Raw genomic sequence first — 22278 nt, 5'->3', positions numbered from 1 at the left:
TGTATAATTTCTTATCTCCTATATTCTTTGCTCATGCTGAGATCTACTTTTCCCCCCTATCCCAGGCCACATTTTATTTCCAAAGTTACAAACCTTTCATTCTCAGCAGCATACACATACAAGTGCTTAAGTTACCCTTTGTGGATATAACCCTATTGCTAAATAAATTACTTCATTAACCATTACTCTCATTTATTCTTTAACTAATAATAAGAACACATTCCCATGCATTTATTTAGAATACAGAGCAGTAACTCAACAATTAGACCTGGAATAAGTAATATGAAACTGTGAACTGAGTGGGTAAAGTAAACAGTTCATTCATTAAGTGCAAACATGCAAAATGTAAACTACAGAGGAATAGGAGAAGACCTCAAGGACACTAACTTAGTAAACATACTGGGCTTTTTTCTGAAGTGGTCTCTGGCTAAAGCGATTCACAGTAGTAAATATGCATGGTATGCTGATATGTGTTCTAAGTGTCATGCTGCAGAGAACCAGAAGACTGGAGTCTCTGGTACAAACAATGACTCATCTTTCAACATGTGTTATAGAAACAATGGTTATCTTGCATTGTAATTTCATATAAGGCCCTTGATTCTAGAATATTAAACAACTTTCCTTTGCAGTATTATAAATCACTTCCTTTTCATCAATACTAAGCTAATCTGGGTAAGAAATCATACTGCCACCTTCCCATGGCTCTTTCTTCTAAAGGCATTGTTAGAACTAAATATATCATAACGTACTGTAGCCCACAAATTGTCCTACCAAAATGAAAAGCAGAAGTCTCTGATTTTTACTGTTATCAGTCCCTCTCTAAAATTTTTGCAGGCATCACATTTTACAGTCTTTAAAACATTTCTGTACTGCAATGTAACTAAAGTTAAATACTTCAGGTCTGCATTGCTGAAGCTCTTTGCCCCCTGACATTCTCACAAATTACCATTTTTATATTAAATGCTCAGCTAATCTTTTCCTAGGAGTCAGAATTTAACTTATGGAATACCTTGCATCTCTGACATATCAGCACTATATGTATCACTCTCCATTTATCCCATAAATAAAATGACCCTAGAAAATAGTGATGTGCATTCAGTTAATTAAAGTCTATATTCCCTGGATTAATGCAAATATTCACTGCTGCCCTTGCATTTATAGGTTAATGACTACTGTTAGAATTCAGGAAAACTTCTACTTGTCCATCTTGGTTTGAGAGCAGTGTATGGAAAACATCTACAAAGCAGATCAGAGAACACAACTATTTCTTAACTTCGTAAAGACATAACCAGACTTTTTTTTAAATAAAAGTACCCATACAAGCAAAACATGTCTCCTTGTACAAAAGCAGTTTAAATCAAAAGAAAAAAAAACTTTACCTATGTTAAAACAGTTTTATGCTTCCATCTAATTACTGTTTTGTAAAAAAATTGCTATCATGTTTCTTCACTGATTTAGCATCCAGTTTAATGAGACCTATGTATTGCAAATATTAAATGTTTTAATATTGTAAAACAGATGCTACTATCAAGTTATGCAGCAGCTAGAAGAAACTCAAGATAGTTTGCCTTTTGCATTAACTACCATGGATAGTTTTGGGGACATTTGCATTAACCATAATGGGAAGTTTTGGGGACAGTTGTATTAACCACCATGGTAAGTTTTAGGGACAGTTTAATTAAGCACAATCAGAAGTTTTAGGGACATTTGTATTGACCACCATGGTAAGTTTTTGGGACATACTGAAAAATAGTTACACCACATTGAAATATGATGAAAACGAAGGAACCCAGTCAAAGATCCACTGCAAAATAAGTTTATTGAGCACTTACGTTTCGAATAGAAACTTCTTCAGAATCATTCAAATGTAAGCACTCAATAACTTATTTTGGAGTGGATCTTTGACTGGGTTCCTTCATTTTCATCATATTTAAGTTTTTTGGACAGTTTAATTAAGCACAATCGGAAGTTTTGGTAACATTTGTATTAACCACCATGAGAAGTTTTGGGGACAGTTGTATTAAGCACAATAGGAAGTTTAGGGAAAAGTTGTATTGACCACCATGGGAATTTTTAGGGACAGTTGTATTGACCACCATGGGAAGTTTTGGGGACAGTTGTTTCAACCACCATGGGAAGTTTTGAGGACATTTGTATTGACCACCATGAGAAGTTTTGGGGACAGTTTAATTAAGCACAATGGGAAGTTTAGGGGACAGTTGTATTAACTACCATGGGAACTTTCGGGGACAGTTTCTATAGTTTCTGGATCATTGTGCTGAGGCAGCCATGCTTGCTCTTGCTGCTAAGTTGTACACTAATAAATTGGAACTACATGCATCATCTTGTTGCAGTATCCCTGCATGTTGCTCAGGCACTTGTACTAATACTTTATTGAACATTTCTTGATTTGTTGTGTTATGGCATCCTTGCCTGCTGCTCAATTGATCCTGATAATATTGTGAGTCTACTTCAGTAGACTGAAATTCTATTAAATTAAATTTTACTTAACCGAGATGACAATACTGAAAACTTAGTTTAACAAACTTTCACATCACCAGAATTTTAATCCGAGAAAGGAGGCAGTTGGCCAACATGGGGAAATTTGCCCTTTTCCCCACTATAGTGCAATTTCAGAGTTGGCATACTTAGTTGGGGGAGTGAAGCCAGTGGGTTTGACATCCTTCAGTGTGTTTGTTTTTATGTTGGCCAACTGGATTAAAATTTCATTAAACTAAGTTTTCAGTATTGTCATTGCAGTTAAGTAAAATTTGATTTAATGGAATTTCGGTCTACTCAAGAAGATACAATACTGAACTTCTTTATGCCCTTCTGGATTTTTATTTTCTAATCTATACTGAGCAGCAGTTATTTTTATTATTATGTTTTGTTTTTTTATACTTTATTGACTGGATTAGTCCCACTAGGCCAATGGCTTCTTTATAGGGGAGACCTGAGATGGTATTTTTACCGACTAGGGGAAATTTCTCAAGGGCATCAGAGAACTTCCCCTACTTTTTTGATAATTTTTGATTATTAGCATTTAACAGTAAGTGAAATACGTAGCAAGACACTCAGAATAAAAGTATCAGGAAAAAGACGTAAGTCAGTGATTGTTTCTCTGATTAACAATATTTTTGCACAAATACACATCAGAAAGAGTAACCGAGATTCAAGAACTACAGCCAGTGCCATTGCAGGAAGCTTCACTTTATACCTTTCTTCATGATGTAGACAGCTATACAGCTCAATAATGGTCTAGGTACTTGGGGAGAAGCCCGGCCTAACATGTGGCTCTGTTGCATGTTTGGCTAGCATGGTATGTTGACTGGATATAAAGTGCAACTCTGTCAAGCAGCAGTTCTTGAAAAGGGTTTTATGTACCTTGCAAACTTGCACAAAAAGCGGTAATGGAGGATATGGATTACCTCATTGCATTCATATACAAATGGTTTGCCCTTAGTTGTGTAAGAAAAGTTGATCAGTATGCATTTCTATCCATCAGGACAGTTGCTAATGAGGGAACTCATTCACTTTTCTTTAACAGTAGGGGAAGGCTATTGGGTATATTCAATAAATAAGTCTACTGATACAAGGACAACTACCAAGAAAATATTAACCAAAGCCAGGAGTCAAAGGTGTAGTGGGACAGAAGCAGTCCCTGTCCCTCTTTGTATGCTGGAAAATATACAATTGTAGCCCCAAAATGTAGACTGGTGCACCATTGTTATAGCATGGAGAAGGTGTACATGCCAGTCACAGTGAGTGAGTAACCTTGGGCTCTGCCCACTACCAGAACTGGTATGATGAGGATGATGAGCTTTATAGACAGGGTGGATTGTGGAGTACACCATCATCATCATATTATTAATTATTCTAGCGTTTCTTACTGCAAAGCAAGAATGAACTCTCACAAGAGAACACCACCAAACCAGCCATCTCTGAGCCATTACTGACAGAAATGTTGATTTTGCAGCATGCTTAATACTTTGAGAAATAACCAATGGAGCACAGGAAGTCTTTGTGCCATAAAATAAAATATATCATGGATCACGCTAATTAGCTTAATGTCACATTCTTCAGCTAAAGCAAGCCATTAGACTTGAGAAAGTTGATATTCTTTAAGAAAATAGAGGGGACGGAAACTATGCACTACATACTCTAAGAACTATTCAGGTGTTTGTATCCTACAGGTTTCATACAAAGGAATTTGCATTGGCATATAAAGACATATTTGTCCAAATCCTATTTGAATATTTCTGCATAAACAAAGGATAGCTAGGATTAAGTAACCTAATGTTTAAAATTAATATAAATAACAGAAATGGATTAAAGTCTTAACCTTAATTAAAATAATGTCTTCTTGTTATGCACTTTGGCTCTTGCTCTTACACAGCATTTCATCTGTGTTGCTGTTAAATGATAATCTCCCAAACACACTTTTTATATATCATTTTACATAGGCTGAGCAGTTCTTCTTCTACAACATTCCAATGGCATTTTGTTGCAACTGCAGTAGCTTCATGGGATACCTTCAAGAGGTACCTATAGTTAAGTAATCACTTCTATGTTTTTTCTATATACTTTTTCCGTCTATACTTGCCACCCACTCTCATCAAGTTTACACCTATTTTAGTTCCTCTTTAGGCATCTCCAACACAGAGAAGATAAATAACTGAAGGAGCCATAATTTAAGTAGTCTTGGAGATCACTTATTTCCTTGCTGGCACTCTAACAATAAGGCCATCTCCAGTGAGAAGTAACCCCAACTCTGGTGGCTATCATGAACACCCACATCATACAGAGAGTCTTAAACCCTCCCCATGCATGTGTGTCCATCACTCATATTCTATTAAAGACTACCATCACTAGTTTGGGGTGACTAAGATCATGTCCCTGGTCCTGGCTGTTTTCAGTGTTGTACAAGCCTCTGGTTGCGAATGGTTGATGGAAAGCCACCTCTTTTCTCCCCAAGGATAGAAGACCCAGCATTAGTTGCTCACAACCATCCTTCCCTGCTCAACTGTTCTGCAGCAACAATTTAGACTCAAATCATTGGGAATAATGTCAGGACTTTCCCTCTGCACTAAAAAGCCAGGCAGATTAATGCATTTGTTCTATTTTAGCTATGCAAAGCTTGCATTAGTCACTGATACAATCAGGGTACCATGGTTCTAATCCTCAAGATGCCAAACTCAAAGAAAAACTCTTGAAAATCAGACTTTTGCCAAAAATTAGGGACATTTCACATATATCTGCATATGCATTACTCTAAGACTATTAATGCAGCAACAATTTGTGGGCATGACACATGCGTAAAATCACAGGCAAACACCTCTTTCTTCCTTCAGTAACAGTTTTATATGAAAACTTTAAAGTCTGAAATATCATGGCATTCCATCTTGCATAATCTGGTGTAAGTACCAATAAAATACTAGTGGCAACCACTACTTTAACATGTCACTACAAGAACATTTTTTTGTTTGTTTTATACATTTGTTGTCCATGCAAGCCCACCTTCTCAGGGGTTACCCAGGACACTGTGTGGTTACGTCAGTGCTCAGAGTTATGCAGTAGGCAAACAAAGGTGGAAAAAAATCAAACCCTATACACGGGCTATAGGAAACAGATCACTGGTAGTTCAGCACCTCAGTCCTCTGTGCTAACTGCTGATGTTTACCATAACTGAAACTAACCCCCAACAGCTGTAAAAAAAGTTTGGATATCATGCATTTCAGTTCTTTTCATCCTCTTCCAATATCCTCAAATGTGCTTCTTATTCAAACAGACACATCTTTCCCCATCTTTAAAAATTCTTCTTTAACATCTTATGGCAAATACCTGCACTAAGAAGACTGTGACCTAATTTGTCCAAACTCTTGATAAAAAAACTTGACCAGGGTGTTGCATAATTTGTCTAGTAATTATGTACTTTGCTAAGCTGCATTACTTAGAAAATAAATGCCAGCATGGGTCTATCCAGGCCTATCCTCTGCAGTATATGAATGGGCAGCATTCTGACCAAATCAGAGGCAGTAACTCCACAATACTCAAACAAAAATTAAGCAGCAATAAATAAATAAATAAATCAATAAATAACAAAGGATAAAGTGAGACAGAAAAGGTTAAATGTACCCATACGGATGCATGGTTGTTAAATTATTTCCTGAATATTAAAGTACTCTGCAATGAGAAGTTCAGTTACATATTTAACTACATAAAAGAGCAGTTATTTTGAGATGGTGTAACACCATAGAACTAGTATAAAATCCAAGATTACTGGCTACACCCAAAAGCTTGCACTTTAATTTGTTAAACAGATATTAAGCATTTTTGCAAACATGCTGTGTTATTTATTTATTTACACATTGATAACAGGGTAGGTGGACTGGTATGAGACCCCTTTCAGTCACAACCCACTTATGCTATATAATCATAAGTGTCTGCAGGTCTGATCTAGCATCCCATAGACATTCTGATTAATCAGGTGACATGGTATTGCCAGATGTGCTCAAGGTTAAATTTTGTTTCTCCCCCTATATTTCTACATCTTAAGAATCCAGGTTATGCTACATCTTCAGTTGTTCATAATGCAAATAGACTGAAAATATATTCTGCAGTAAACCATCATCAATAATAATAGACTGACTAGTAAAAATGTGAGTAGGGTCACCTCTGACATGGCACAATACCAGGTGGCAGTACACTACCAAGATATGCACACTAAAATAACCACAGTAAAATGCATTAGCCTTATATGTTGCAAAGCACACCATTTGTTTTAAATACTGAATAAAATATATATTTACTTGGACTGGAGTCATTTGGATAGTGCTTCATGTTACAGAGAAGAACCACAGTTGTTTACAATACACTGCCTAGTAGTAAACAGCTGCCCATTGCCCCTCATTGATACAACATTGTCACCTCTACAGTCCAACCAGCCATTAAGGCCTTGCAGGAGGGCCCAATTTATTTCCCAATGCAGCAATGCAAGCAATATATAACTGCCAAGTGTCACAGTCTCCAGAGTAATGGGTTCTCCTTCACATTTTCAATTCTGTCTCAGTGAAAGCACTTTAAATTTTGCACCTATCCTTTGAGACTGCATTGTACTCACATTTGAGGAGACTTCACAGGATGGGCAATAACAGCATGCAACTGTAATGCAGTCTGTACACTTCCTACAGACTGCTGTGTATGCCAGACAATTTTCCTAGGTAAGGCACATCAATTTCTGAGTAGCATATAGCAATCTAATTTGCAAGCAAGCATGAATGGAGCCATTTAATATAGAAAGCCCTTATCTACAAATATGGGACTCAAATAATCCTCATTGTAAATCTAGGAACTTTAGAGTAGTTTACTGAAAGTAGGATGCAAAGAAAAAAGAAAATAGACAACTTGAGGCCAAAGGACAGCATTATGTACTCCACCTAAGTTGGGGCCAGCTTTGTTAATTTCAACTTTCATTATTATGTAATCCCTTGTTTTAAAGGGCTATCCCAAAACAACTGCCATGTTTTTATCATTATACTAGTACAATAGTAGCATACCAGGGCTGCATTCTGTCCACATTGCCTGTATGTGTCTACATAACTTCTTGCTGGATGCATCTGTTTCCTCACACATCCCAAACATATGCTGTAGGCAAAATGGCAGTCGTCCAAATTGCCCATAAGTATGTTGCTGTGTGTGTGTGTGTGTGTGTGTGTGTGTGTGTGTGTGTGTGTGTGTGTGTGTGTGTGTGTGTGTGTGTGTGTGTTTGCTTGCGCACAAACATCTGGAAATGGGCTATTACATAGTTCAAGACTGCCTTTGTACAAGACTAGTCATGTATTAATAAAGGAGGTTCCAGTTCCCAGTGGCTCTGAGATGAACCGAACAGATAATCAGAAAATAAATGGATGAACTCAACATTATGGATGGCCTGGCTAAAGCCACAGAATTTTATCCTGCTGTTCAGCTAAGTGATATTAGTGTTATAATGAAATAGTTGCAGCTTACTACAAAACAAATATCTAGATACAATCGGCATCAGTATATTGAAGCTACTTCTATTTTACCTCAAAATTAACAGCAACCTCATGGTGTGTCTTAAGGTATTATACAGTGTATGATTATTTTTTAAATTTATCTGCCATGCTTAGTATTTCATTTTATCTTCAGTGCTCTGTAAAAGTGTCCATTTACATTTTATTTTTCTCTCTCTTTTTTCTTTTTTTAAGGAAAAGGTTTATTATTGCCTCTTGGTCACATTACTGATTGTCTAGGTCATTCACAGATTCAGACTTTTTTTTTTAGTTCCTACTCTCAGTGGCAGGCGTTTTCAACTGCACTCTACTATGCCATGAAGATTCCCTCACTGTGTGCAGTTTGGAACAACTAGGTTCACTGAACAAGGTGTTAATGTAAGGGCTGGTTGTAAAAGTGCAGCATATGTTTATATAACCAATCTATGTTGCACAGCTCTGCCTTGTTCATCTCAGCTATATTTTTTTCACCAGGTTGTTTTCCACAACAATCCCTGTGCATGCAGCCAGCCATGGAGATATTTTCCTACTAGACTGGCCACCTTATCTGACCCATCCCTAAGTTTTCATTATAAATATAGGAACACACCTGACGTCACTTCCTGTATTATATACACCTCCAAAAAATTAACTATGGGATCATAGGAGTTCTAAGGGAACTGATGTAAGAGACCATTTCTACATTTCCAATACCCACCAGTAGGCCTTACCTCCCCATTTCAGTGAGGAATAGACCAATTACACAGGGGTGAATTTATGAATACCCATCCAGTTGTCCTGATTGTTTTTAAAGGCAGTGTGTGACAGTGCTTGACTAAAAGAAGTTTTTTTCCAGAGAAGGGGTAGGTGTTGGGTGATCCCTCCATCTTGTCCTATTTATTTGTTGTAATAATTTTGGATCTCTGGCCCTTGTGTTAGTGAGACTGTTTGATTTTTGAATGTACAAGAGATCTTGGACACTATATCCCTTATTGTTCTATAAGTAAGACATATATCACCCATAAGGAGTGTATATAACTTTGAATACAGAGACATATCCTCCAGTCTCTCTTAGTAGCTTAGGTCTTTTAATCTTTTAATCCTTTTAGTTAAGAACATTTTATTTAAGTCCAGGGCTGAGCCTGAAATTGGTCAGTATTGATCAGTACGCTACCCCAGTAAACAAATATAAATAAACAAACCTTTGGGGTCTTTCCATTTAGTTGGTATGCTTAGTAAGGTACATCTCAATAGGAGCATTGTACTCTACAATGGGCTAAATTAGTGCAAAATGCAAATAGGTGAAAACTTTTTTTGACCTGGATGTGACACTTTTTGCTATGAGCTGTGTGAAGTAAAAGGATTTCCACAGCACCGTTACATCAAGATGGTCGAACGTAAGGGAGCAATCCACCCTTCTAGCCAGATCTCTCACTACTTGCTCATTTTGGAATGGTGCACTATTTATACTATTAACTGCAACTAGGAATTGCTTACTGAATGCAACAATCTTGCCTTTTAACATTAAGTTTGAGCTCATTTTTGCATACCAGTTATTAACAAGTGAGGTTAGTACTAAATGTGTTTGCCAGTATGTTGGCAATATCAAGTGCATAAGAGTATGTAGTAGAGTAAGCTCTGAGCTGGGGTGAGTGTTATTCCTTATTTTACTGATATTACTGAAGAAGCTATAGCCATAACTATAGTCCTCCAAGACACATTTGTTGCAAAGGTAAAATTAATACTCCATTAGACAATCCCTTCCTCCGCAGTGCCACACAATTAGCTGTCATTCTGATACCCTTCCAAAAGGAGGACGCAATTACTCTCACATCTAACCCAATTACCACTGGTCCATACTTGGCCAGCATAGTCCACTACCTCTATCTGGCTACTGTCAATGCACATGCCACAGAAGGGAGCATGCTTGCCAGCTAAACTTTAACTATCAAACCCTCCAATTCTGATTCTAATCACTGCACATCACATCCCACTACTCTAAATTTAAACCATGAATAAAGACTAAAGTTAAGATAAATCAGCATACAGTTCCCTGGAATAAGTACTTTCCCCAGCCTCACATTCCAAATGCATGCAAGTAGCATAATCCTGGTCCAACACCTTACATCGTCATAGACTCTGATCCAGACAGTGAATGCTGTAGCCTATTACCCTGGTATAAAGTTAACATATATTAGTGCTTGCAGTTATTTACAATAAGCTGTCTTTCCGGGTCTATGTTCGGCTACCAAAAAATACAGAAGTCAATGGCTAAATTCCAAAATCAAAACAGCAAAAGGAGCAATTACCGAGCAATGACATCTGTGAAAAAAAATTATCAAATGGCCATAATCAGCCAACATCGCAATCGCAACCAATATATACCAACTCCAAAATCACACTACAGTGGGAAATGGGGGAAATTTAAAATGTTTACTTTCACTTACCTTATGTATTGCATTATTTCCTGGTTGCTGGCAAACTATGGCCATTCGATGAATTTTTTTCACAGATGTCATTGTTCGGTAATTGTCCCTGTCACTGTTTTGAGTTTGGAATTTAGCAGTTCAACTTTTTTATTTTTCAGTAGCTGAATATAGACCTGCCTTTCCTACTTGTCTGGATTACTCAATACAACATCTTCAACACTCCAACCCTCTGCTGTCCTTCTACAGGTATAACCAACTAATATCCAAACTAAAAAATCTAATATTGTACTCTTTAACAGAGAAAAAACTCCAGTCAGATATTAATCCCAACCCAGGACCTATTTGTAACTCCCATCCAACTGATCAATTACCTTCAATCTCCTGTCCTTCTACATCAATCCAGAACCTCACTGACACTAGTACACATACCTCAATACCTATCAACTGTAACTCTGACCTTCTAATAACAAATTTTAATCTCTCAATCTCAGAAGCTTTGTAAAAAAAATCCCTGCATTCCATGCAACTTTGGCCACCTACTCTCTAGACATTGCAGTCATAGCTGAAACCTGGTCAAAACCCCATGTCAATGACTCTGAAATAACTATTAATGGTTACAATAGTATAAGAAATGACAGACTAAATAAACATGTTGGGAGCATAGCAATTATGTACAAAGACTCTCTCAAAACTAAATTGTTTTCTGCCAGACATCCCTATGGCAGAAATCCTAATCACTCGTCTACATGTTAATCCTCGCAAAGTCCTTAATATCATTGCCATCTGCCTACCACCAGGTAACAAGCTTCATAGCATAGAATCCCTCCTATCCTGGTCATCCTTTTCTCTAACCCATGAAGCCGTCATCCTAGGTAATTTCAATCTTGACTGGCTCTCCTGCTCCTCTGACTCCCCTACCAACTTCATAAACGTATACAACTTTGCCCAAACCATAAACTATGCCACCCGCACAGACAAACATTCAAAATAAAAAATCACTACTTGACTGGATCTTAACCAACAAGCTAAACCTGAGGTACCAGGCAGACTGTCTACTAGTCATACTAAGTGATCACACCCCTACATTTCTAGTCAGGAAAAGAATACATATCTAAACCTGTATCCGTTACAAATACACCTGTACCAAATGAATATCTCTCGACACCTTCAATTCACTACTGCAACACTGTAATTGGTCCCCATTAAAAAACCTGCAACTAGACCTCACTGTTGAATACTTCAATAGCAAATTCCTTGAAAATTTAAATAACTTTGCCCTCTACAGAAAAATTCACCAAAAATCCAAACAACTCCCATGGCTATATAGCCAGACTAAACAACTAATGAAACAAAGGAATAGAGCCTGATCACTATACCATACAACCAAAAATAAAAGTGATCTCACCCTTTATCAGCAACTTAGAAACCAAGCTAAGAAAAGAGTCATCAGTGACAAAAAAAACTACTTCCTTACCTGCCAAAATAAATACCAGCACAACCCACAAAAGTTCTGGCAAAACATTAACCACCTCCTTAGCCCTGGTAAAAATCTCCACCCAAGCCCCCCTCACTAGTAATACAACTGAGCCCTTAGTCTCACAGCTCATCTTTCACTTCATTAACTCTGCCACCTCTCTCTTAGCAAAATAAACCTACCACTCACTGTCCTCTCCCCAACCACTGATGTAACTAACTCTTTCTCCTTAAAACCCATTCAAACTGTCTACATAAAAAGACTTCTATATAAACTAAAACCCAGCTGTCTGGCTGCCAACCAGCTTCCCAATGAGTACCTAAAACTAGCTGCTCCATCCATTGCCTGCCATATATCCATAGTAATCAATCGCTCTCTCAGAACAGTATGTACCCAACCTATGGAAAATTTCTCATATCATGCCACTACATAAGGGTGGCAACATCCAGAGAGATTATTAACTATCGACCCATTGCCATCCTCTCTTCCATTGCCAAAATCCTAGAGAAATGCATTAACCAGCAATTCATGAATCACCTCACCACTAATAATCTACTGTTCAGCTCTCAGCACAGATTCAGACCTAAACATAGCACAAAGACAGCTCTCATAACCTTTACTAATACTATTGGGCACCTCAAAAATGAAGGTCAGCTACTATCAGCTATTTTCCTAGACATGTCAAAAGCTTGACACTGTCTCACACCAGCTACTACTCAACAAACTTGCCACTTATAATCTCAATACCTCACCCCTAACATGGTTCCACAGTTAACTATCTAACCATCAACAAGCCACTAAATGGACAATCAACCTCTCCCCACTATTACCAGTCAGCACTGGGGTACCCCAAGGCTCCATACTTTGGCACCTCCTCTTTATCATATTTACCAATAACCTTAATACTGCCATTCAACATGCCACCATCATCCAATATGCCAATGATTCCTCTCTTATCTGCTCAGCCCACTCCCCTCAAGAACTTCAATACAAAATGCAAACCTCTTTCCAGGACATTGAAAATTACCTTACCAGCCATCAACTCATCCTCAACCCAAACAAACCCAAGCTCATGATCTTCTCTAACAAATCATCCAAACTCAGCACACCACCCCTCTCCAGAAACTCCAATGGTACAATCAAACACAGCAATCAGACCAAACTACTTGGACTTACCATAGACAATACACTAAAATTCAATAAACACATCTGCCTGACAATCAAAAAGTCCACTCCAAACTTGGAGCCCTCTACAGGGTTAAACCTTACCTTACACAGAAAGCTAGACTTGCCACTGCAAGATTGCACTTGCTATCCACCCTCCTCTACTGCTCTCAGATCTTTACCAACCTATCCAAAACTGACCTCAATAAACTAGACTCCTGCTATAACAGAATAGCTAAGTTTGCCACCAATCAACCCTATAAAACCCACCACTGCTCAGTTCTCTGACAACTCAGTTGGTTGGAACATCCCAACCTGTTAGCATTAAATCAACTTTCTTTTGCCCATTAAATCATATACAACCCCACAGACTGCCCACCCCTTTCAAAACTAGTCCAACCTAACTCTAAATGTAAGCTCCTTAGGTCATCCAACAAACTAATGCTAAAAGTTACCCAGTCTCACAACTATCATGGCAGTTCCCTCTACTCCTATAAAATAGCCAAGGACTGGAATAAGCTACCTCAGCACATCCAAAAAAATCCCAACCTGTCCATATTTAAAACCACCCTGAAGAAAGATTATTTAAATACTAACTGGCTTTGCCCCTGTATTACTCCTGGTTAGACTCTCTCCCTATTACTGCTCAACCCTGGCATGAGATTTTTATAACTTCTCTTCTCTTGCATGACTTGCATATTATCTCTCCATTTTCTTGTGGGACATGGTATACTATTGTATAACTTTGAAATTTCTAATTTTGTATTGTGGATATTGTATACATTATATATATAATACCACCTCACTTAATTTGGATACTATGTAAAAACTTTCCTATGACTTTGTATTTCTGTGTGAACTTGGAACATGCATTTTGTTATATTTGCTGTTAAGTACTTGCACTTTAACTAATTTGTACTGTTCTGGAGCTTTTCTCCCCGAGTCTCATCTGAAAACAGGTTTCCAACCCAGTCGGACACTACCCGCTTAACAAATGTAAATAAATAAATAAATAAACCCTCATCTCCTGGCTATTGTATCATTTAACATTTGAAAATATGAATGAGATTAGCCATGATTCTGAGTGTTGTCAGTTCCACAAGTCAGTCCCACAAGCTTTACTTTCAAACTGCACAACAGTGTACAGGAAAGTAAACCACATGACATCTGTTACTCTAAAGATAGAAGTGCCAATATCTTAAAGCAAACTTGTATCTGTCTTCTACGGAAGTAAAACATTTTCCCATCTTTTGAGATAAACAACTATACATTGCATAACATATATAAATATACAGGAACATTTTCTCTACACTGATTTCAAATATATTGCTTAAAAATGTTCAAATTTTTAAATGACAGTTCTAAGTGGACAAGTAATAGTGCTTCATTATTACAATAGGAGCTACAACTTAAGTGTTTCACTACTTTCACTATTTCAGTATTTTTCAGATCTTACAGACTGAGCTGTTTAAATATTTAGGTGGCTTTCTAAGCAATATAACCACAAATACTTAAGGAATTTTGTGGTATGCAACACTAATGTCGCTGTACTAAAAACTTTTTCCTGTGATAATTCTTCAAAGTTCATATAGAAAGCCTAGCAACATCCTTCAAAAATGCCCGTAGGCATCACATACACAGTTTTCAACATAGTCACTTATTTCTCTTCTGTTAAATTTCCGCTCCTTCTCCCCTCACCTCTACCTACTCTACCCTTTCCCCCACAAGCATTCCCCAATTTATTTCCCTGGCTACTGTCTTGGGTTCAGTCTTTTGACAGCTACTCAGTCTCACCGCTCCCATTCCAAAGTACTACTTTCTCCATCCATCTGCCCTTTCTACAAATTGGGAAGTTAAAACTGGATGCTTCTCATTATCTGTAGGTCAAGTAATTTATCAGACATTGTAACAATTGCAGACTAAGTTGTGATGGCTATTCTAAAGCATGCTTTGTAGTCATGTTTTGACATGTCAAGAAGAAGCTTATTCCATTGTTGTACTCTGCATACATCATAAACAGTGTTTCTTTTTTTTGATAGATGGAATGGCATATTCTAAGGAGGCATTAGTGTGAAGAAAAGGTTTAGTTGGGTGTTCATCTGCCCTCCCTTCCTAACTTTATTGTACTTCCTACCTCCTTCCCTCACACTAATTCCCTCCTTTTTCTGTTCTTTCCATAAAGTGTAAAATCCATCAGCATTCATGTACACAATATTTACAATGGTCATTGATTATTCCAGTATCACTGGTCATATTTTTATTTACATTCTTCTTACATTTACAAAGCAGATCACAGGTTTACTGAATAAAACATTCAAGTTTACTGTGATGTATCTACTACAGTTTGTAAATGTGAATGTTTTCAACTAGCAGCTGTATTAAATGTATAAATGTACAGCATGGATCCTGCATTTTTACTCATTTTGGTTAACTTATACATCATTAATAATGCACCAAACATCAAAGTACAGTCAAAGTATAAGTTTTGCATACTTGAAAATGTTACTCATTTACTGCTGGCCCATGCACAAATTTTACCCCCACTGCCATAGCTAATATTCCTGTGAGTACACTTACTTCCATGTCTATATAAACTATGTTTATATTGTTGACCTTTTCTTAGGAATTGTATGTCTGGAGCTTTTTCTTCCCAAACCCACAGAGTAAATGGTCTCCCACTCATACAAAATAAACAAACAAACAAATAAATACACATAAATATATAAATAAATAAATAAATAAATAGTAATAATAATAATAATTCATTATTTGTCTGGGAAAACATAGTGGGCAGGTACCAGAAGGTTGTTGGTAGGATATTTAAGGAAAACATTCAGGGAAAAAGTGGACATGGAGAAATCATGAGAAAAAATGGAGGGGAGGTTGGGATGTAGAATATTAAATGCATCCATGGAATTGTCAACATAGTCTAAATGCTTTTTTCTTTCATCAAACAAGTTTAATATTTTTTCAGTATTTTCTGAGTTCAATTTAAAGCAATTAAAGCATGCATATAATGTTTTACAAGTATTATCACAAATTTAACCTCTCCTCCATGCACACAAAGAGATCATTTTCCATTTCTGTCTGCACACCAATAGCATGAGTTAGGTAAAAGGATATAGGCTATATAGGTTGTGAAGTCCCCACTCTGGGCCAGTAATCATGGAGCTTGAATCCTTACCACTGGCACTGGAGAGGAATGTTCACTTGGAACAAAAATGGATACACCCAGTATTTCCAGATGCAGCTCTCTACATCAGGCACAATTTCCCTTAAGAGCACACATGAAACACACTCAGTCCAGGTTCTGGATTTCTCTGTCTCACTCCAGGTCCCCAATAAGATTGCCCACTAGCACATCTATAGAGTTGAGACCTCAGCTGAGTGTCCAAGTCAAGTTCTCCAGCACCCTCTCTATGACACCAGTGTTTTGTGTCCCTGCCAAGAATATAAGGTAGTTACACTGTCACCAGACACTCCAAAGCCAGCTACTCTAAGGCTCTTGTAAAGTTACCCAATTATATTGAGTGAAATTAAGATTAATACAAATGATAATGTTGACCAAACAGCAAGGCTTTCAGGAGTGGCCGCAGTGTCACAGAATAAATATAAGTACTCTCAAAGGTTAAATATTCTCTAAAGGATTAGCCACGATGAAAAGTTTAAATATATTTAACAATAAATAATAAAAGAACATGAAAATTCTAAATATCTATTTACAATAAATGCCAGAGTTTCAGTCATAGGAAATATTAAAAATAACACAGGTGGACAGGTTCACACAGTTACAGAAAAGCAATACTTAACTAACATCACTGTATTTTCCTGACTGATATAAGGAATTCCCTGGTTACTTACTAGAGCAAGGCAAGATGAAGTAGGTGAGGGGTCATTCTTTGTCAGGTTCCAAGAACAGAGTGCTCTGAGATTTGTCTCAATTAGTGTTAAAATATAATTTTTAGTGATGGATTATAGAATGACATCATATACATCTAGTCATCTGACTTTTGCTTCCCAAGTCGTGTCTATACCACTTCGTCGAATGGCTATTCAGTGAATAGCCATTAGTCAAACCCCTATTATCTTCATCAAACAGCAAATTTTAAGTAGGGAAAACAAGCGGTTGGCCAACCAAATGACTGCAAAAAATAAATAAATAAAATTTAAAACCTGCCAAGGTGGGGGGCTACACCACCCACAACCCCCAATGTGGGGGGCTGTGCCCCCCACACCTCCCAACTAAATATATCAACTCCAAGATTGCACTACAGTTGGGAAAAGGGCAAATTCCAGACAGTGGCCAACTGCTGCTTTGTCCTAGTTAAAATTTACCATTTGATGAACAGCAGCTTCAATAAATAGGTGTTCAACAAATGGTTATTTGCTGAAAAGCCATTCAACAAAATAATATAGGCCCTCTCATGCCACCCCCCCCCCTTGGCAAGAAGCTGTCAGGATTTAACACATATGTATCAATAACACACACACACACACACACACACACACACACACACATACACACACACACAGCCTTGCTAAGATCTTCTGCAGTTCCTGGAAGTCATTAAATAATTTCAAACCTCCACCCTTCCACAGTAGCAATTATTTCACCCCAAAGACAATGCAGGAAGTTTCCTACTACAGACTTTTTGCCTCTGGCCTCATTGAGAACTGTAAGATACAATCTCTATGCCTAAGCCAGGTAATTTAATTTCAAACTATTTTCAAAGTTTGAGATTAACCTCTTCTCTTCCAGTATCCTTTGTTAAAATGTATACATTTAATCAGTTACAATACAGTACAGTCTGATATACATGTATATTACTTTTCTGTCCAACAGGACACATTTTTGATACATTTTTAACATAAGCAACTTTAAAAATACATTTTTCAACACAAGCATCTGTACGAATCAGTTTGATATACAAATAACATACAATGCTTTACAAAATTTCAGTTAGCTGTGCTGGCATATGTTACACATCCACTGTCTTACTTCTCCTGGCATAGCTGGCAATACCTCACATCGTCACATAGGTTATCATAATATAGACTTAATATGAACAGAAATGCATTCATTGTTGTAAGCGCAGATATCAATCATTAGTATTCACTGCATAAATGACCACATAAAAGGTGTCTTAAGGCATTCATCCATCGTGATCTTACCTATCACCAGTCAGAGTGTGTAGTAAAATCTGAAAATGTATACCCTCTAAACTGAAAAATGGAAATAATCATGTAATTCTTAAAAATTGACTTCCCAAACAGAATGATGGGACAAAGTTCCCATGCAGGATTCACAGTGACCCATATTATAACTTAGGGTATAGAAGTCAAAGCACTCTGCATTGAGAATATGGAGGAGGGCACAGCCCCCCCCCCCCATCCCATGAAAATCCATGAATTAAGTAATTTTAAATTAAATGTATTTCTTTGGTCTCATTTCCATGGTTCAGAACTCCAAGGCTATTCATAAGGGGGTCTGTATCTTATTTGATGCTTCCAGGCTTAATTAGTCTACAGCAACATACGGATATCAAGCTTTCAGTGTCAAACCATTTAATGGCAAAATGAACCATAGTACTATAGAACAAGGGCTACCTTTGTGATCTGTTTTCACTACTTCTAACTGGAATTTTTTTTTTCTACGATGACCCATAACTTGTTTATGTTTTTCTTTTACAAATTTATGAAGCATATTTAATTCTAGTTCTAACATAATAAACAGTTTCCTTGCTACCTTGAAAAACAGAAAGATTACTTAATTGCAATTTTCTATAGATAAAATTATAACATCAACCAAGAAAATCACCAAGGGTGATATACACAGTTCTACTATTTAACACAAAGTTCCTGAAAGAAGACTCTTCAAAAGAACAAAAAAAATGCTGAAAACCAAGAGTGCAAAAACTCCTTTTTTCTTTTTTTTTCTTTATTGCAGATGGGAAAACTTACCTGCACCCCACACTTCCACACTCATATTTATCAATTCCATGGTCACTCCAATTTATAGAAGAGAGAAATTCCCCTAAAAAGTGATTAATTGCCAGTTCACATTATTAATCAGACTGGCAGTGACTTCTTATGGCAATAAGCATGTGGCATTATGCTGTTCATTGTTTTTTAATGTGAGCTACTGACATTCTTGCAATTTCTCTTCAGGATTGTATAGAGAAGCTGACAGGCACAAATGCTGTATTAGTCAATAAATGCAAGTGGTGATGATTACAAACATTGTATAAATCAGTATGCCATCTCAATGCAATACAGAGACAAAACTCAGACTGTGATCAAGCTAAGTTGGGTTCAATTAGCTGCCCTGGGAGAAGGAAGAATGATGAAGAAGAACCTGTTTATCTTTCCATGAGGGGGCAAGTTGAAAGCAACATGCATTGAGTGTGGTCTTCACAGTGAATTCCCTAGTGCAGACTTGAGATTACTGGAGGTGTTTGCCTTCAAACGGGTAGGATTTTTGAGGAGATGCTCCTTACAGAACACCGACTTCACATCGTCACTTGGGTCATTTTGATATTAGCAATAACAGGGGCATAAATATCAATCTCACAGTTTCAAAGAAGGATCACCCCCAACCCTTTGTTCCTAGGAGGACCTCCTTCCTGATGAAACAAATGGACAGGGGGTTAACAGTCAGTGTGGAACTTGGAGCAAAGAAAAAAACTGTGCCTCACCAGTGATGTACTCTTACAGTCAATGAGGACTCTGGTGAAAGAGAGTTAAAAAATGTAAAATTAACAGATGCATGCAAACTTGGCCTGTTTTACTATGCTAATAGGCGATCAGGTAGGGGACACTTGGAGAAAAAATAAGAATGTAAATCTTATAAAATATATAAAAAGTCAAAATATATCAATAGCTGGCCTTTTTTACTAGAGTTTGTCTCGATGCTAAATGTGGCACAAGTGCCTGTTTGATATATGCTATGATCTCCTCCATAAATATCACATCACTTTTTTCTTTGACATGCATTTACTCCATCCATTCTCAGCCCCTTTGTCTCCATTTTGCACATGGGGTTAAGGTGTCACTTCAACAGTGAAAACCATTGCAAGCCAAGGCTTACACCACCGGGTAGCTAGCCCTGCTGCAGTAGTTCATCTTTACCACTCACTTGCACCTACAGCCAATTTAGAGTGTCCAATCCACCTACTGCACGTCTTTGGAATGTGGGAGGAAACAGAAGCACACAGATGAAGCCCACACAACCACAGGCAGGACATGCAGACTTCACACAGAAGGCACCCCTGCCAAGAATTGAACTGGAGAATCTCTTGCTGTGAGGTGACAATGCTAACCACTGCAGCCAACCCTATGCTCTTAGTTCCCATCTGTATTTTCTGTTTGTTTTCGGTCAAAAGCAGTATCACATTGCTATATTTTCTCTTTTACAAAAAGTGTGGCCAAAGTTCAAGAAAAAAGGATGGGCATGTTGAAACGTATAATTTATATAAATATATATTTATATTTATATATATATATATGTATATACACATTATAGGTGTGTATGTATGTATGTATATGGGTCCCTATTAAATTATCAATTGTTCAGAGGAGTGAAAGACAGAAGACTGAGCCCGAAAGGTTGAAAACCAGGAAGATCGAAAGGACTATTATCACACAGCAGGGACTGGGCTGTTTGCTCCATTACCCACTGTTGTGCAGTCTCACAGTTGATGTATATAATGATAAGGGGTGTGGATTGGTTCAGGGGTGATTGCCCCCTTGTAAAAAACAGCTGTTGTCTGTGATGTGCTCGTAGATGATTACTAGGCTAACTGCCCTCATGGACCATTGTGAGCCTAGCCAATTACTCCCATAAGAATCAAACCCTGCACCTTGGGCTGCTAAGATAAACACCTTAACCATTACACCACCCTCCCACTTTGTTTAGCATCTGTGTTTTCAACCTTCCAGTTTGTGCATTGCTCACTTTATACATACATACATACACACACACACACACACACACACACACACACACACACACACACACACACACACACACACATATATATATATATATATATATATATATATATATATATATATATATATGGTTTCACGTCATAATCTCAAAATGCTGAAATACCGAATTTCAGCATTCTGAGACCATGAAGCTGAAAATTTAGAATGCCGAAAGTGCATAAGAGCGGATTCAAATATCTCGAATCCACGCTTATGCATTTCCGGTACATTGCATGTAGTATTATGGTGTTTGAAATTGCAGGTGAGTGAGTGTTTGTGTGCGTTTACGTATGTTGTATGTGTGGGTAAGGGTAGGGAGGTGTAAGTATGAGTGTTGGATTTGTTGGTGTTTGTGTATGTGTGATGTGCATTTGTGTGCGAGCGAGTGGAGAATACCATAGTGTGAGGTTATTTTTTTTATGTTATGTGCGATCTTGGAGTTGGTATATATATATATATATATATATATATATATATAAGTAGGGGTGGTGTGGGGGGGGCACAGCCCCCCACTTGGGGGGTGCAGGGGGGCTTGCCCCCCTTCTTATATGTAGTGTAGGGTTGTGTGGTTTGTGTGCTGTGGGTGGAATAGTGTGTGTGTTATGTGGTATATGGTGTATGTATGTTCATGATCATGTGATTCATGATTGTGGGTTTCGATATTGTGAATGGTTTGGCTCTGTGGTCTCGGAATGCTGAAATCTGGTATTTCAGCAGTTCGAGATTATGAAGTGAAACCATATATATATATATATATATATATATATATATATATATATATATATATATATATATATATTTATACATATATATGGCAATGATATCCTCAAAATTTCGTCTAAACCTAGTATACCAAATCAGCAAGTAACATGAAGTATGCTCTGACACAGTAGGGAATATCGCAATGCAGACAAAATGCACAGATGCAAAATAAAACAAAGCAGAAATCCTGCCTACACCTGTTATCTTTTTCAGAAAGAATACCTCAGCACTCAGCTGGCTATGCAGTTCAGTCAGAAAACTAATCAAACTAGGCTCAAAAAAGAAATCTATCTTGTTTTCTACAACTTTTATACCAGAGCAGTCAAAGTTTCCAAAGATGTTCTTTCACTAATTTATTGCATGAATGTTATATTTTAAAAAAATCATATGAAAAAGTCAAATCATGTCCCATGTAAATGACACACTTGTAATTATACCTCATGTCAGA

The sequence above is a fragment of the Protopterus annectens genome, chromosome 11.part0, assembly GCF_019279795.1.
Source record: "Protopterus annectens isolate FY-2018-M chromosome 11.part0, PAN1.0, whole genome shotgun sequence".
NCBI lineage: Eukaryota > Metazoa > Chordata > Ceratodontiformes > Protopteridae > Protopterus > Protopterus annectens.
The sequence above is the reverse complement of the archived record's forward strand: the minus strand, read 5'-3'. Positions refer to the sequence as shown.